At 44.2% G+C, this 17,443-nt stretch overlaps 1 pseudogene; it reads left to right on the plus strand.

The window, feature by feature from the left end:
• Window positions 1–1,018: 1,018 nt before the first annotated feature.
• On the plus strand, window positions 1,019–17,191 carry LOC116911335 (annotated as a pseudogene).
• The last annotated feature ends 252 nt before the right edge of the window (window positions 17,192–17,443 follow it).

A 17,443-nucleotide genomic window follows, 5' to 3' on the forward strand; every position in this document is an offset into this window, starting at 1 on the left:
TTCATGGAGGTAAGAAGTATGGCTTTAACCATCATTGCTGTTTCCAAGATTAGAACAAATGCTGACTGAAGGGACAGATGAGAAGACTGTCCTGCAGTCTCTTTGTCTCTGGGCCACAGAGACTCCTTGTCCCCAGGGTGAAGGGATCCTCCTCAAACAGTTCTCAACTACCATTTGAGAGATGGATGACTAATTCCCAGACAGAAATGTATTCAAGATCCATCTGAGGCTACTGCATACAGTTTGGGGAAAACTGTGCCTTCCAGGTGTCCAGGATGAAACACCTTGCATTCTGGGTGAGGCAAGCCATGCTTGCCTGGTCACTCCAGGTAGTAACCCACAGAAAGATTAGTTTTGCTTGAGAAACAGTTGAGATGACACTATGGAGCCCCCTTGAGCAGATTCACACACTTGTAGACTATGTGCACAGTCTGGGTTCAGATCCTGAGATGAGCTAAGTACATATATGTTAGGTAAGCAAATGCATGCAAATGTGATGTACTGATCTGCCACCTGTCTTTCTGATCTGCCTGTCTTTTGTACAGATGTTCTAACATATTCTGGTTGCTAGGCAACGATATAGGTAGTCCCTGTTATAGATAGTGACAGAAGGGACTCTCTTCTCTTCAGGGATGGTTAGAAACCACAGGGTTTATGGGATTTATGAAGATAAGGTAAGCTTTGAGTCTTCATGGTGATTCCTGTTAATGATGTGGGAGAATGCTAAAGGCAGGTGGCTCTTCTGAGGCACACCTTTCACTGAAGAACTTCGTGCCCCTGCCTGCACTACTGGGCATTCTGTCCTGTCTTACTCAGGATATTGAGGTGGTCTACATTGCACCAACTCTCCTGTAGGCACAAAACCCCTCATCCTATTCTTCTCAGGGACAGTGCTGATCCCCACATGGATGCTGATGGATAATATAGTGCTGATGACCCTGTATGGGTCTGATGGATAATGTCACAGAAAGTCCTTGAAATAAGTGAGTGAGCCAAATTCCAGAATGGACAGATCAGGATGCTCCTACAGGGCAAGGACAAAGTTCTTCTCTTCAGCTTCCACCTCTCCTTTGGCCTCATCTACACAAGGAGACATCAGGTAAACTAATACTTTAGTCGGTTCTATGAAGAAATAGAATGGGGACACATGGTGACTATGTTTCATCAGGTGACAACAGCATGGATTGTATGGTACACCATTGTTTCATGTCCTACTAAGAAGAAACTTTTACACAGGTGTACAATCATGACATGAGTGTCAGAACCGTCGATATAGGAAAGAATGAATTCAGAGATCAACAAAATATTTCTACATCGTTCTGCTCCCAGATAATTTTTTAAGTTAGTAATTTGTTTTAATGATCTTTCTTCATTATTATAAGGACCTAGTTCATTGTAAATACCATCCACTGATATTCCAGACAAGGGAATAAAACAATCATTTGTCTGTTGATGAACCTTATTTTTGGATTTGAAAACAATGCTTTCATGATGTTGCTCGAATATTTTGTGCATTTTCTGAATGTTTCCATTTACCAGGCTAGGATTATAACATCACATAAAAGTTTGGCACTGTGGATTTGTTCCCATTAAGAAAAAGAGAACTATCTACAATCTAGCTACAGTAGTCATTTCTCCAGGCCCTTGTCAAATCTGAATAACAATGTTTCCTACTTCTCCGATCTCATTGGCCAAAAGCTACATTGTGCTATATAATTTGTGCTTTCCTGTTTATCAGTGAAGGGAAGCGTATTTCCCAGTGTGCTTTGGCCATTTTCCTTTCTTCTCTGGTGCTATGCCCATTCGTACCTTTTGTCATTTAACCATCATGGGATCCTACTTTAATTAACTTACAGATGGCTTTATATAAGATTAATAGTCTGCACGCATGTAAAATTCGTTTTCTTCCATCTCTGATTGCTCCATACTTCTGTTGCTTTTGTTGAATGTGGTGGTTTGAATAGGAATGGCCTCATAGATTCATGTATGTGAATGCCATAGGAAGTGGCACTATTAGGAGGTGTGACCTTGTTGAAGGAAGTGTGTTGCTGTGGGGGTGGGCTTTGAAGTCTCTTATATGCTCAGGCCATGCCTAGTGTGGCACACAGTCTCCTCCTTGCTGCCCTCAGATCAAGATATAGAACTCTCAGCTCTTTCTCCAGCACCGTGTCTGTCTGAATGCTGCCATGATGATAATGGACTGAACCTCTGAAACTGTAAGACAGACCCAATTAAATGTTTTTCTTTATAAGAGTTGCCTTGGTCATGGTGTCTCTTCACAGAAATAGAACCCTGACTAAGATACTGAGATATAACTTTTTTTGTGTAACTTTGGTGGCCTATCTTCATCCTCAGTTTGACTAGATTTAGAAACACCTGAGAGACATACTTCCTGGCATGTCTGGGAAGACTTTTCCAGAGAGTTTGAACTGCAGAGGGAAGATCTGTGGCAGGATCCCACAGACAGGGGTCCTGAAGTACATGTAAATGGGAGAATCAGGGGCATACTGCTCTTTGTCTGTCTGCCTCAGACTCCAGGCTCACCGGTATGGTCACCCCTCCCCCGCCATGATGGACAGTAGGTACCCTCACACCATTCTTCCCCTCCCCCACCATGATGGACAGTAGGTACCCTCACACCATTCTTCCTTCAGTTTCTTTTTGCCACAGCTATGAAAAAAGTAACCAGGGCAGCAACACTCTCATGTTACTACTGTTTATGGCTTCTAGAATTTGTCATGTTTAGAACGTCTTCCAAACTACATATTAAGTCAGTTTTCCAGTTGTGCATGTGTGCGTGTGTGTGTGTGTGTGTGTGTGTGTGTGTGTGTGTGTGTGTTCAATCATGTGAGCATGTGTACATTCCAACCTTTTATCAAGAGTTTAGTTTTATATATGTCATGCAGTGGGGATATAACTTTTGAGTTTTTAATTGATTTTCTTGTTGTTGCTAGTGTTTTTTGTTCTTTGAGGGTCTCACTGTGTAGCCTGAGCTAAGCACAGACTCAGTCCTGTTGTCTGAGGCTACAAAGCCCTAAGACTAAGGCTGGGCCACTAAGCTTAGCAACCTTCTCTGTCTCCTTAGCAGATTTACCTCGTGTTCTTTGTTAAGTGGTTCATCTTCTTCCCCTGACCTGGAAGTGGTCTTTAGCACTGGTTACATTTCTTTGTTCATCTGTTCCTTTCCTAGGTTTTCAAGTTTACTTCTAAAATGTTTTCCCCAGCCTTTATATTAATAATTACTGTCTCTTTATATTTTTGTAGATACTTAGGAGCAAATGGTAGAAAAAAGAGGTCAAAATGTACATTGAAAAGGTTTTCCTCTGTGTGCCGGCCTCTAAGATTTTGAGCATCAGACAATTGTACTGAACTTACATGACCATCATTTCAATAAGATGTAGTGGTTTAATTCTAATAGTTCACTAGCTGATATGCTCCATCCAACATTGCACTGGCTTTCCATGAAAGACCTTTTCTCTTCTTGGTAAATTTTAGAGTGATTTGTGGAGTTCCATGAACCAGTCTGAAATTTGATTGAGGTTGTATTAATTTATACAGCAATTTTATTGCATTAATTTTCAAGGTAATGTAATAGAATAAATTAGAGAAGATAAATATACTTATGATTTTGGGTCTTCCCCATTCAAAGTTACCTTACCTTGATGTGGCCTAGTTTCCTTTTTTTAAAAGGAAAATGAGAGTGTAATTTAAGCTACCTATAACAGCTCTGAGGAAAACAAAGAAATAGTTTAAGTTAAAGTAACTTAGACAACTCGGTCATTGAAAGAATGTAACATGGTGGCTAATGTTGTTACCAATTGTGCACATGTTTCTAGATGTTTCCTTGTATCTTTACAACAGGGTTTTAGAGCTTCAGTCCTAGTATTTATAATGTCTGATTCCTATTTAATTTCCACTGCATGTTCCAGTTGTTCACTGCTAGCACATAGGAAAACTATACATTAAATATCTGAATATTAATTACATTGTAGGATCCGTTCTCATTTTTTTCCTGTGTTCTCAATGTGGTGTTACTGGAAAGCACCAAGGTTGGAAGATTAGAAGCCAGATTCAGAAAATATAAGTGTGTCATTTCTTTACAAAGTTGATGCATCAGTTTTCCAACATCAAACATACATACATACATGTGTATGCATGTATATATGTGTGTATATTTATTTATATATATTTGTGTATTTATATATATTTGTGTACACACACACACACACACACACACACACATTCTCAATGTTGTATTATACTTCTCTTCCCTAGTTGGAGCACATGGAGTATTCCTGCATTGGCTATAGGGTACCCACTGCCATCAGTATCTTTGAACATTGTCTTTGACCATCTCTACTTGTGATAGTTTGTGTGATAAATGTTCCCCATACTCTTGGACTTTTGAACACTTGGTCCTCAACTGATGGAGTTGTTTGGGTAGGTTTGGGGGTGTGGTCTTGCCAGAGGAAGTATGCTGTTGACGTGTTCTTAGAGGTTTCAAAGTCACACACGATTCCCAATGCACTATCTCTGCTTTCTGCTTGTGGTTCAAGACGTGAGCCCTCAGCCGCCCCAGCTGCCATGCCTTTCATTTCTCCACGGTGATGGTGACTGACTCTTATTACCCTAGAACCGTTTCTTTAACCAATTGCCTTGGGGATGATATTTTGTCAGAGTCATAGAGAAGTAACAAATACAATGTTGTACACAATCGTTTTATCTGAGGTCAGGGAGCAAGTCGTTTGGAGGGACCTTTGAGAGCTGAGTATGTTTAAGAAGAGGACACAGCTTGATGGGTCCCAGTCATTGTTGTGATGTTCCAGAGAGGATGTGACTGAAATCCATCAGAATTCACTAAGAGATGTTGGAGGCGTAACTCCCAGTAGATGATACCAGCATGGCTGTGAGTCTAAAGGAGTATCTTGTCTCCTTTGTCAAACTATCCAGATCTGTTGGTTTGCTGGATAACTTGGTTATAAATTTACATTCAGAAGAAACATATAATCGTTGCTATTACTACCAGATTGTTTTTGAAGCCTCACCAAACAAGGCCTCTTCATGGAGATTTCTTGATTTTCTTTTATGGCCCCTCTCTCTTACCTTTCTCCTGTTTGAGCCTCTCTCTCTTTTCTCTCTCTCTCTCTCTCTCTCTCTCTCTCTCTCTCTCTCTCTCTCTCTCTCTCTCTCTCCAGTCTGTGTTTCTCCCTCTCCTTTTCCCCCTCCCTCCCCTCCCTTCCCCCCCTCTCTGGGAAGCACTCCATGACCTCAGATTGATTTGTAAATTTATATATTTTTCGGTGTGTGGGGCTCTTGGGTTCAGTGCTGCTGTGCTGGGTACTGCTGAGGCTTTCCTTGGCTCATCCTTGTGGGGATGACACCCCCTCCAGTGTGACTTGGCTCGGTTCCGCTGAGTCAAATGTATGCAGCACAGAAAGGGGATATGCCAGCAGCTGGAGTGGCTGAGCGGAAGGAAGGAGGTTAAAAGGTATTAATCCCATTTGAAGCAGCAGGCCGACCGCTTTCGGATACAATGCCATGTTTAATCCCCCTAACAATCTTGCAAGAAGAGCCGCCATTGCTTGCACAGACAAAGTTACGGTAGCTCAAGGAGGCCGGCGTTCGATCCATGACTGTTCACTACAAAGTCCATGGCTGGGTCAACAGTGCCATCTCATTTTGACTCCCAGCTGAAGCTATCAGAGATGTTAGGCCTCCCAGGAATCCTGCAGATAAGAACTGGGTCACATGGGGACCAAAGTGAGCTTCCACGAGCTGAATGAAACGCATGGCCGTGCGGTCTTTGCAGGTAAAAAGTATTCCATCAAGATTTTACCCTGTGGATGAGTCAACTTGTTCCCAGGAGAGAGAGAAGCCCTGGTCAACAGACAAACTCCAAATCTACTTCCTGGTCAGCACACTTTCCGGACTCTTCCAGTTTTGCTTAGTGAGTTAAGATCATATGAACCGGGCTGAGGATACTGTAGGCAGACAGAATTAGCAAAAATTCTTTCCCACAATACAGCCCTCCATTCTTCTAACATACCTCAAGTGCATGCCCTCGGCCAGCACAGATCTGCTGAGAGGAAGATTAACAATGATGACAAGAATAGTCCCTGACTTGATAAAACAAATATCAACTGGGTCAGGGGACAGGAATTGCCTGTAAGTGACCTTGGGTTCAGTGTGTTCCTCATTAGTGGGGATTGCACCATCTTAAGTATTTCAGTGCATGCTGACTCTGAAGTTAGACATTAGACCACTGCCCTTGAACTCAGTCAATATTTGCAGAAGGTGGGGAGGGGCAGAGGCTGCAGAGCCACAGAGAGGGAAACGGAAGATATTTGGGGATAAAGTCTGACTTTCCATCTGTTGATGTTCTAGAAAGAGTCTTTGGAGTTACGTGTTCTCTGTGAGGCTGGGTGTGTGGTAAGGACAAAGGTGGCTGGTAAGTTTTTCACTGAATAAAACACAACTCTGCTTTAGTCCAAACTCCCCAGTCTCCTCGCAAGATAAGGATGAGCTCACTGAACGGATCCCATCTCTGGATCAGCAAACAGTCCGTGTGGGTCAAATTCCAGCCCCAGCTCTGGGCTCCTGCTCTTTGGGGCCTCATCGATTTCCCTTTCCTGAGGCTTTGGGGTGAGAGGTCAGGGAAGGTGGGAGTGTGGGCGGTTAGATTTCCTGTCTTCCAGTCATGGAGTCTCCGATGGGGAAGCATTCAGTTTCATTAAGCTCAAAGGAGGTTCTAACTACACACTGTCTTTTTCTTCATTGCCTGGTCTCCTGTGCGGCCATCCACCCAAATGCAAGGAAAATTATGTATTATCATATATATACATGTATGTGTGTATGTATATAATATATATACTTTTTTTCTGTTCTGGGGATAGGGCCCAGTGTCTTGTGCATGGTAAGTAAGTGTTCAACTACTGAACTACGGCCCCAGACCTTGCCCCATTTATTTTATGTTTGTTTCTTTTCTGATCATGTACCCTTGAACTCTGGTCTAGTTTAAGTAAACCTCCCTCTTGGTATAATGTCTCCCTTATCTGTGCTTGAAAACCATTATTCTACAGGCCAACCCAAAACCTAAAAGCAGCATATATACATGCATATGTGTGTGTATGTGTACATATGTGCACATGTGTGCATATGTGTGTATAAGTATATGTATGTGTATATGTGTATACATGTGTATGTGTATTTGAATGTGTGTATGCATGTATATGTGTGTAAGCATGTATATCTGTATATGTATGTATGTGTATACAAGTATGTGTATCATGTAAATGTATATATGTGTGTATATGTCAGTATGTATCAATGTGTATGTGTGACTGTGTATGTGTATATATATGAATGCCTGTGTGTTAATGTGTATATGTCTATTTGTATGTGTGCATATGAATGTGTATATATGTATGTGTCTCCTGATATGGTATTTGGACATGTAGATATGTGTTATGTTTATGTGTGTACATACATGTGTATGTGTGTGTACACGTGTCCCTTCCATTTCTGACATACCTGCACACACACCGTGGGAGGATAGGGTACATACCCATTCTGTATTCCCTGCATGTGTTGTGACCAGGAACTCCACAGAGGCTCCTTTGGGCTGTTAAATTGAGGAGAGAAAAGAAAAAAGGCTGCAAGGGTGGTGGCATTGAAACACATGACACAATTTGGGGTAAGCATGCCTCTGTTCTTCATTGTGAACAGTGACTTCCCTCTCTGACTTCCTTTCCTTCAACTGGATGTTGAACACAGGTTACCCCAGGTACATCCTACTGCACATTTTACTCATTCCTAGGCTCAAGGATGACATGATGTCAAACATGGGGGAAAATGATGACTCAGAAAGATGAGAAACAGTGGCGGGGCTTCTGCTACAGGGCTGAGCTTATAGCCCCATAGCACAGAGACTATGTGGCTGCCTTCTCCATGTGAGTAGAACTGCAGATCGCTGGCATGGGCTGGTTATGCAGATAGCACACTGCACAGACTGGCAGGTGGCTCCATCCTAGGTGGGAACCCTCTTCTCCTCAGACAGCAAGTGGCTCAGCCCTCCTCTGCCTCTGTCTCTGTGACTTTACCTCTGTATAAGGAAGTGGTGTGCTTGCTTGCTGGAAAAGCCCTAAACATAACATAAAATTATTAAGTCCCCTGATGGTCACACAAACCAAGTGTCAGGGGCCTCAGCCACAGAGTGGTGGGAGGAAGGAGTTCTGGGTCACATTTCCAGGGAACGTGACAGCCCTCACAACAGGGAGAAAGCAAGGACCCAAATGGGCACGCGAGTCCTGAGACTAGGGAGAAACTAGGGGGAATTTGTTGATAACAATACCCAAGTTTGATCCCAAGAACCCTGTAAAAATGTCAGATACGGTGACAGATGTTGATAATCCCATTGGGAAATCGGAGGCAGGAGGATTCCTGGCACTCACTGGCCAGTATTTAACTGATGATATCTGGCCCAATGAGAGTAACTGCCTCAAAGGAAGTGTTGGTATTTTTGAGGAGGACAACCGTGACTGTCCTCTGGCTTCTACATGTAAGTTCGTGTATACCTGTGTGCCACCTCCCAACACACACACACACACACACACACACACACACACACACACAAGAATCTTGGGATAGAGATTCAGTGGAACTACAAGGAGAAAGTAAGTCACATTTTAGCAGAGCCAAGGGAACAGGTCTGCCATGCCTAACTACTGGGGTGCAGGTGATTGACAGCCAGATGAAGCACTGGCAGAGAGGAGTCTCGTGCATCTGTCTGCTCTTCTGTGAACACTGTTCTAGCTCAGCCTGCTTTCGGTAGAACAGTTAGCGATGTCCCATTCCCTGCCAAGCTGACACGCCATCCCTTTAAAACTATTCACCAATGCCAATAAGGAAAAGTCTCCACACAGATCTTTCTATTGCCGTGACTCTTGTGAGTTGCAAGACTGTGGGATTTCTTTCCCTTCTCAAGTCCAAGCTAGAGGGCAGAGTGAAGTGGGAGCTCCTGGTTTCTTTGGAAAGTCAGTTATGCCAAATGATGTTTTGCTGGCCCACACGGGTGAAAGGATGTCTTGCTAAAACAGACGCATAAAAGGACGCTTGAAGAAGGAGTATAAATATGACTCCACAGTCAGTGAGAAATGAGCACTGAGCATTGGTTTGCTTTACTCCACCTTGCTGTTTTTCATTAACGACATGTTTATATTCATTTGCCTTACATGGGTTCGTGTCACTAAGCTCAACTTGTGGTAATGCTGCTGTTGAGAGAAGCTCGCCCGAGAACTGCTCATGAGGTTCCTGCAGCAGCCTCGCCTGCGGCCAATTGTCCTGAGTTCCTTCAGGATTGAACTACAGCTGCTAGTTCATGCTTGGTGTCAGCCTGACGAAAAGACTGGCCTGTAGCTGCCTGTTCTTGTGTGGTATCTGCCTGGTCTGATACTGGTCTGAGGACTGTTCTGCACCTGCTGAGTCATATTTGGTGTTTGCTACAGGACTGAGCTGTTGCCCAAGAAGGTCGAGCTCACCCCCAAAGAACTACTGCTGAACAGGTCTACTTCGCTCATATCCTAATAATGTTCTCTTTCACTACCTCTGCTGGGTGGTAGGCTAGAGAGTAAAATGTAGGTTGCAAAAAAAAAAAAGTATGCCTACAAAAGAGGGGCTGAGGAGGGTGGCACTGCTGAGCTGTGTGTCATTTTTCGTGGTCTGGAGGCACACACCTGTCATCCCAGCACTCAAGAGCCTGAGGGAGGAGCATAAGGAGCTCTAAGCCAATCCAAGGTGCAACAGTGAGACAATAGTGAACTCTTATCTCACTAATGAGAAAAGTGCTAACCTACAAAATCAGAGACAGGCCTGACAATATGTTTTAGCAGGTAAAGACGCTTGCAGCACGAACCTGAAAACATGGGGTTGATCCCTGAAACCTAAGTGGAGGTGGAAGGCTAGAACCTCCACATACACGTCCCTCACAAGGACAGGCACGCACACACACACATACACACACACACACACACATGCACACACACACACACATACACACACACACACACACACACACACACACACACACAGACACACACATACACACACAAACACAGGCATACACACAGACACACACAGACACACGTACACACACACAGACACATACATATACACACACATATATATACACACACAGACACACACATACACATACAGACACACACACAGAGATATACACACAGACACACACATACACCCATACCCACCCCCCATATACAACACACACACATGTACACTCACACACATACACACACAGATACACACACATACCCCTCCCACACAGACACGCATACACATACAGATACACACACACAGACACACATGTACTCACATACACATGCACACACACCACACACCCAGACACACACAGAGACACACACATACAGACACACACAGACACACACAGACGTGCCCCCCCCCCTTTCTTTAAAAGTCAGGGATAGACATGAACCAGGTGTGGTGATACAGATCTGCCATGCTAGCATTTGGCAGCTAGAGGAAAGGCAATCCAAGTTCGAGGTCAGTCCCAGCTGTTTAGCAAGTTTGAAGCCAGCCTGGGTATATGAGACTCTGTCTCAAAAATAAAATAAAATAAAACGAACATTTCATCTCTTCCTTTTGCCACACAAAGTGTTTCCCATATGGTGGGAACTCTTTAAGCACCGCACATTTTCTAGAGACGGTATTATTTGGGTCAGATTTCTCCACAGCCTACCATCTTACTGTTTCCTCACAGGACATAAAAGTAAATAAATAAATAAATAAATAAACTAGGCCGTAATTAGAAGTCAACATCTCAGAAAACGAAATGTCAGGGCTGCTTTGGTATAGAAAGGAGAATTTGTCTTTAATTGACATACTGTTCTAGATTTCTTTTTTTGTTTGACACAGGCTCTCACAGAGCCCAGGCTGGCCCTGTATTCCTGATTCTCCCACCTCCACATCCTGAGTACTGGTGAGACACATGTGTAACACCATGTCCAGTTCCATGTGGTTCTGAGCCTGGAAGCCAGGGCTTTGGGCAAAAAACAAAAACAAAAACAAAAAAAGAAAACAAAAACAAAAACAAAAACAACAAAAAACCAAAAAACAAAAAACAAAAACAAAAAACAAAAACAAAAACAAAAACCCAAACCAAACAAAGCCCTGAGCTGTACTAACTGACACCCCCCAGCCCCCAGATTTCTCTTTTCTTCTTTGTTTAATACTCGAAGGAAAGGCAGAACTGGTTCCAGTTGTCCCTGGCTTTGTCCAAAGCCTTTGAGTTCCAAGAAGACAAAACTTGAGAGGCGGGCAATGCAGCCAACTGGTGTGTCAGAAGGGCTAAGTCTGATCTGTGACAGGAGAAGATGGTGGCCTGTGGCACTTGGGTGAGCCAGCGGCTCGCACAAGACACTGATCTCCACTGGCATGTCCTCCCGTGTCCTCCTGGGTGCACGTCCAGGTCTTCCATGGAGAGCACATGTCTATGGCATGTTGTTGCTGCTGCTTTTACACGTGTTGCAGTGGTTCTGCTTGTTTTTGCCCTGTCTGCTCATGAACATGAGCCTTATATAAACCTCTGCGTGTAATATATGAACAATGTAACATGAGTTATTTTGAATACTTAGTTAATTTTAACCCCAAATCCGTTGAGACCGGCTGCTTTGGGAGAATATGAGCAGATACTGCTTTCTGTTTTGTTTCTTGGAGAGCTTTGATCCTTTTTCCTATGGATCTCGGATCTATTAAAGTTTCGTGTGTGTGTGTGTGTGTGTGTGTGTGTGTGTGTGTGTGTGTGTGTGTGTTGCTTTTAGGCAGGTTATAATTTCTCTCCTCTTTTGCTTAGGAATTCTCCTACCTCACAAGGACACTTCACACATGCAGCCGTGATGAGCTGGATCACTGGATACCGAGTGAAGGGAAGATAACACAACCAGTAGCTCGTGGGTTTTCTGGGTTTGGGTACCTCTTCTCTCCCACCCTTTCTCCCTCCCCATCTCTCTCACACCACACACGCATGCGCGCGCGCGCGCGCACACACACACACAGAGCACCAAGCTTTGAGGCTTCGGTTTAGTCACTGTCACTTGCTGAGCCAAGAAGGATTGGAGGGAGCATTTTTTTTAATGGTTACCAAAGACTTTCTAATTGTGAATAACCGGAAATAAGAATATTGGTTTCGGGCAATCGCTTCCCAATTGGTCAAAAGTCACAAGGACATCAGTTGCTCTGGTGACTGGGACCTGGGGCTCCATTCACTGAGCTGTTTCCAACACGCAAAGCACTGGATGTTGTTTGCACAAACACCAGGCCAAACCCAGTCTTTCTACACCCACGGGGTTTATTTGCAGAGACACAGGCATTTTTTCCAGGGTAGCTGCCAAAGGTCTCCTGAGCCCTCTCACAGCACCTGGGCAGCCCCGTAGGGGTCTTTGCAAACATTGCCCTGGTTTCTACCAGGAGGCGGCACCCACACATTCTGTTTCAATTGTGATGGGCTTACCCACGCTGCGGAGCTGGCCGGGCAGCTACAATTTTGAGTTCAGGAATATGTGGGTCCCTGTGTTCTCTGTACTCCTCAGAGTCTCCTGGAAGCTAGGGTACATTCAGGTGTAGTTTCTTAGTCACAACCTAACATGCCTTTGCAAGAGGACAAAAACTGCAGACTGGGAAAGAAAGAACGCTAGCCGTGTTCCGAACAAATTCCGCGCCAGGCTCGCGCTTCTTCTTTGATGTCCCTCTGTTTGATAAAATCCACGCAGTATTGTGTACTTTAATTTTCACACTCATCAATAAACATGTCTCATGCAATCCAGCGAGTCCTGGGCAATCATTTCTTAGAACTCAGATTCAGTTTTAAAAGACAATTTCCTACAACCTAGTTATTCTATTTCAAATGCACACTAAAAAAAACTTATTTATTTATTTATTTATTTATTTATTTATTTATTTATTTATTTATCATTGTGTGTGGGTTATGTATGCTATGATGTACATGTGCCAGGTCAGTGGATGCCCGTGGAGGTTAGGATTTTCTGTCTACCATGTGGGTTTTAGAGATAGAACTTGGGTCCTTATGGTTGGCAGCAAGCTCCCTTAGCCTCTGAGCCATCTTGTCAGCCCCCCTCCCCAAGCACACATTTTTACACAGAGATCTTTTATTCTACCTAGGAGGTCATTGTCTTAAATAGAGAAGTACTTACTTCACCAGAGAAGGTTTTAAGCTCCTCAGTATGATAACGAAACTGCTTTTGTTAAAAAGGTTTTGACCTGGGAGCCACCCGAAGTAAGACCACATTGCCCCACAGTTCTGAGGAATAATCCCTCAGACTTAGATCCTCTCTAATGCCAGGGCTGGAGAGATGGAGAGTGTTTGCTGCACAAACATGGTGACATGAGGTCACGTTTCAGCGCCCTGGTGAAGAGCCAGGTGAGAGACCCTGACTCAGGATATAGTGAAGAACGGGCAAGCAGGTCACATGATGTCCTTCCTGCTTTAAGCTCTGTAGACATGTGTGTGAACACACACACACACACACACACACACACACACACACACACCAAGCATACACACATGCACACAACCTCTTTGGTGCTAATCTTTATTTGTTCCTGACCAGTGAGAAAAGGGCCTCCTCCTGAAAGGTCTTATACATGAATGAGAGTCCACAACTGGGGACAGGAAATTGGTTCCAGGGGTGTTAGGCTGGAGGCAGAGGCTGGGCAAGATGCAAGGAACAGCCCATAGCAATATCACCCAGAGACCAGGACTTAGTGCATGGGGAAGGCCTCTCTTGCTCACACTGGCAGGGGACTTTACATCACATGAAGACATATCAAGCCTTTCCTCGTGTAGCCTTTCTCAGTGCAAGACTCACACTACCCCGGTAGTCACCTGGCCCAAAAGAGGAGCACACGGGCCTTGATCTCTTAACTCTGTCTTTACTAAACAGTCCATCACTGGGAAAGAGGGAAAGGCAGGAAGCAGTAGTGCCCATTGCCAAGCGCAGGGACGATAGGTACACAGAGACTGGTCTTGTCAAGTGCTGTCCCGCCATCTTCGGAGTCTTCTTTTGCCTTCCCTGATCTTTGACATACATTTCTCACAAGAAAGAAAAACCTTTTTAAGGTAATTTTTTTCTCTTCACCAGAAGCGTGGCATAACATCTGTGTGGATATTGGAAGGTCACAGTTGGGTGAATGTGGACAACGCTTTCCTTGAATTTGATTCAATTTTCACCTCAAAATTAACCCACCTGGCTTACCCCAGAGACCCCGTTCTGGTGATGAGTGGCAGCCCCACTTATTTCTCTCAGAATGTTCACAATCTTCTGTAGTTTAACAGGTCCTTTTGCCAGGACCACTGTTTTTCTCTTACACAGGCTGCCCTTGTAGTTTACAACACCTAGTGCAATTATTCACAGTGCACCCGGGTTCCCAGGCATGGGGGCAGCTGAGCTAGGAGGATTGTGAGTTCAAAGCCAACCTGGACTACTTCCCTGCCTAGGAGACCCCAGCTCAAAGAAACAGTGTTGACCTTCATGGATGGCAAATCTTTTCTCTTGATTATCAAGGACTTTAAGTCACTCCATTTTTTCTGGTCTGTATTCATCATGCATAGTGCTTTCTTGACCCTCTCTCTTTCCCCTTTCTGTTTTCCTATTGGTCACATTCCCCCTCAGTCTTCCCCTCTGCTTACATTCACAAATAGGATGTGATTATCTGTCTGTGTAAAATAGGTCTCCACAGGTAAGCACAGGTACGTGTGCTTTGGTATGTCCCCGGGACTCTGTTTCTCTGTATCTGTTCCCCGCTCAGATACGTGTTGGTAGCTTTTTTTTACAAATATACGTGGAATTTTAATTGCTGGCTGGAATGCGTGCCTGACCTTTTGACATCACCACGTGTCTCAGATACCTCACACCTGAGAACAAGCTTCAGGAAAATAATCAAAACAAAGTATCACAATGTTTTGAGTTTAGGGCTGTGCTGAGAAGCAGTTGTGGGCATTCTTGGCCGTGTGTGGGTTGGGTACACGTGTATGGAAAAACGTGTAAGTTGTTGATTATTTTATCAGTTAAACGAACACTACTATACTGTTTATTATTGTGAAACATGTATGTTCCAGTAGGAAGTGGGTACTGATATCCCTCAAGACACGTATGGAGCAAGGTTTGGGTCAGGAGGGTTTATATCAGGATTGGGAACAGTGGTCTGTTTGATTTTAGAAAACCTTCAAACAGTTTTTAGACTTTTACTATTTTTAATCATGTGCCTGTGCCTGTGTGTATGTGCACTGTGTGCTTGCAGTACCTGTAGAAGCCAGAAGAGGGCATGGGATTCCTTGGAGTTGGGAGTTGGGAGCCATCCATCATGGGTGCTTGGAACTGAACTCAGGTCCTCTGCAAGAGCAGTGAGTTCTCTCAACTGCTGAGAAGCAGAACCCCAGAAGCAGTATTTTACTTAACCTTCCTACCAGAAAACCTTTCTTTCTGCTCTAACATGCTCGGGCAACTGTGGACTATTCAGTCTGCTTAGTGAACAGAAATGGAAGCTCACTATACAACTGCATATTTTCTCCTTTCCCAGAAGAGCGGATGGGGAATGGGGATTCTTTTTGCTCTACTCTGGAAATAAATATTTTGGCATAGAGAAATGAAGGATTGGCTCTTTGCACACTTTAACTAGGAAAACTGGAATTTAAGCTGCCAAGAAAGAACCCAAGATAGAAAAACCACTACAATTATTTGATAAAGCTTCAATATCATGTTGACTCCAGGTACCCTTGAACAGTTACACCAGTGCACAAAATTCTCATCATTGAAGTGAAAGTAAGGGAGGCCTGAGGGATGGTGTCAGTCTATGATAGGGAGCAGAGACATGGTAGAAGAGCTGATGTGACTGGCAGACAATTTGCTTCGGGGTAATTGTTCTTATTCTTGATAAAAAAAAAAGGGGGGGGATCTAGGCCACTTTTAGTTGCTCTAGCAGAGCACTAGAGTTCAGACATTTTAGTAAAAAGTGGTTTATTTGATTCATACTTTTGAACAAATTGGGTCATCTCATCCACCCGTTCACTCTGGCAAAGACACGGTCAGAACCCAGAGTTGCTGCTTTGAGGACAACTTGCTCTTGGGGGGAACTTACCGGGGTCCTGGAAAAACTGATCAATCCTTTGCTGTGATGTAGGTTCCCACCCCCAACCCCATGACCTAGTTGTCCTAATGTGCATCCCGCCTCTCACAGATCCTTCCCCTCTCTTCTTACTTCCATACCAGGACCAGCTTTCTGGCGGTTGAAACCTTGGTGAGCATTCTCAAACCTATCTAGGCCAAACAGGTACATAACAGACACTCTGTTCCGAGGCCCAACGATGCACTCAGAATTAGGAAACAAGTCGCCAACGATGCCGAAAGTAACATTTTAGGGAGGTGTTGAGCTTTTCCACTTTTCTACTTCTGAGTCTTACTGACTCATGCTTGAGCTCCAGGCTTGAGAGTAACTTGCTATCATGGGACCCTCTAGAACATCTTTTCTCTCTCTAATTGATGGTAGTAATCGGCAGCTTACAGGGGTCTATGCACTACAGCTCTTAGAAATACTGTGTGCGTGTTCATGTGAGTGTGCACACACTCATAGAGGTCAGAGGACAACCTTGTCTTTTTTTTTTTTTTTTTACTTTTTTTGAGAGTGGATCTTGTTTTCCTTGGTGTATCCTAAGACTAGCTGGTCTATGTACCCCAGGCTAGCTGGTCTATGTACCCCAAGCTAGCTGGTTTATGTACCCCAGGCCAGCTTGGTCTTTATCCTCAGGCTAGCTGGTTTGTAAGCTTCCCAGGGTCTCCTGTCTTCAGCCTTTCCTGTCTTACTGTAAGAGTGTTGGGATTATAGACTCTCGCACCTACATCTGTCTTTACGTGGGTCCAGGTCCCAACACTCACATGGTAAGGTGCTGTTACCCAGGGAGACATCGTCCCAGGCTGGACCACATTTCTCTTCCTTCAAGCTGAATGACGGTCAACCAAAGTTGATCAGAGCAAGAGTCTCTCTCTACAAAGAAAGCAAGCCATTACAGCGAGCCTCCCACGAGAAAGGAGATCTCTGGGCCGTCGTGCTGGGGTTGCTCCGGGCCCGTGTTGGGTTGTATGAGTGAGAGCAGGGATGGGTGGAAAGTTCTATACCTGACGCCGGCCCCGCCCGAAGCCTTATGGGTCCAAAAGCAAAATGTCATGTGTTTTCAGAACAGAAAATAACTGAACGCCATGAGCTTGTAATGTATATTTTATTCTGCACAAGCTTGCATATATATACTGCACATACATTCAGTTTAGGAGAAGATGGAAGGCACACAAGGCAGTTGGACTACTGCACCCTTTAGTGGTACAAAGCAAACGGTCAAAGTTCG

Source organism: Rattus rattus, chromosome 10 (genome assembly GCF_011064425.1).
Source record: "Rattus rattus isolate New Zealand chromosome 10, Rrattus_CSIRO_v1, whole genome shotgun sequence".
Taxonomy (NCBI): Eukaryota; Metazoa; Chordata; class Mammalia; order Rodentia; family Muridae; genus Rattus; species Rattus rattus.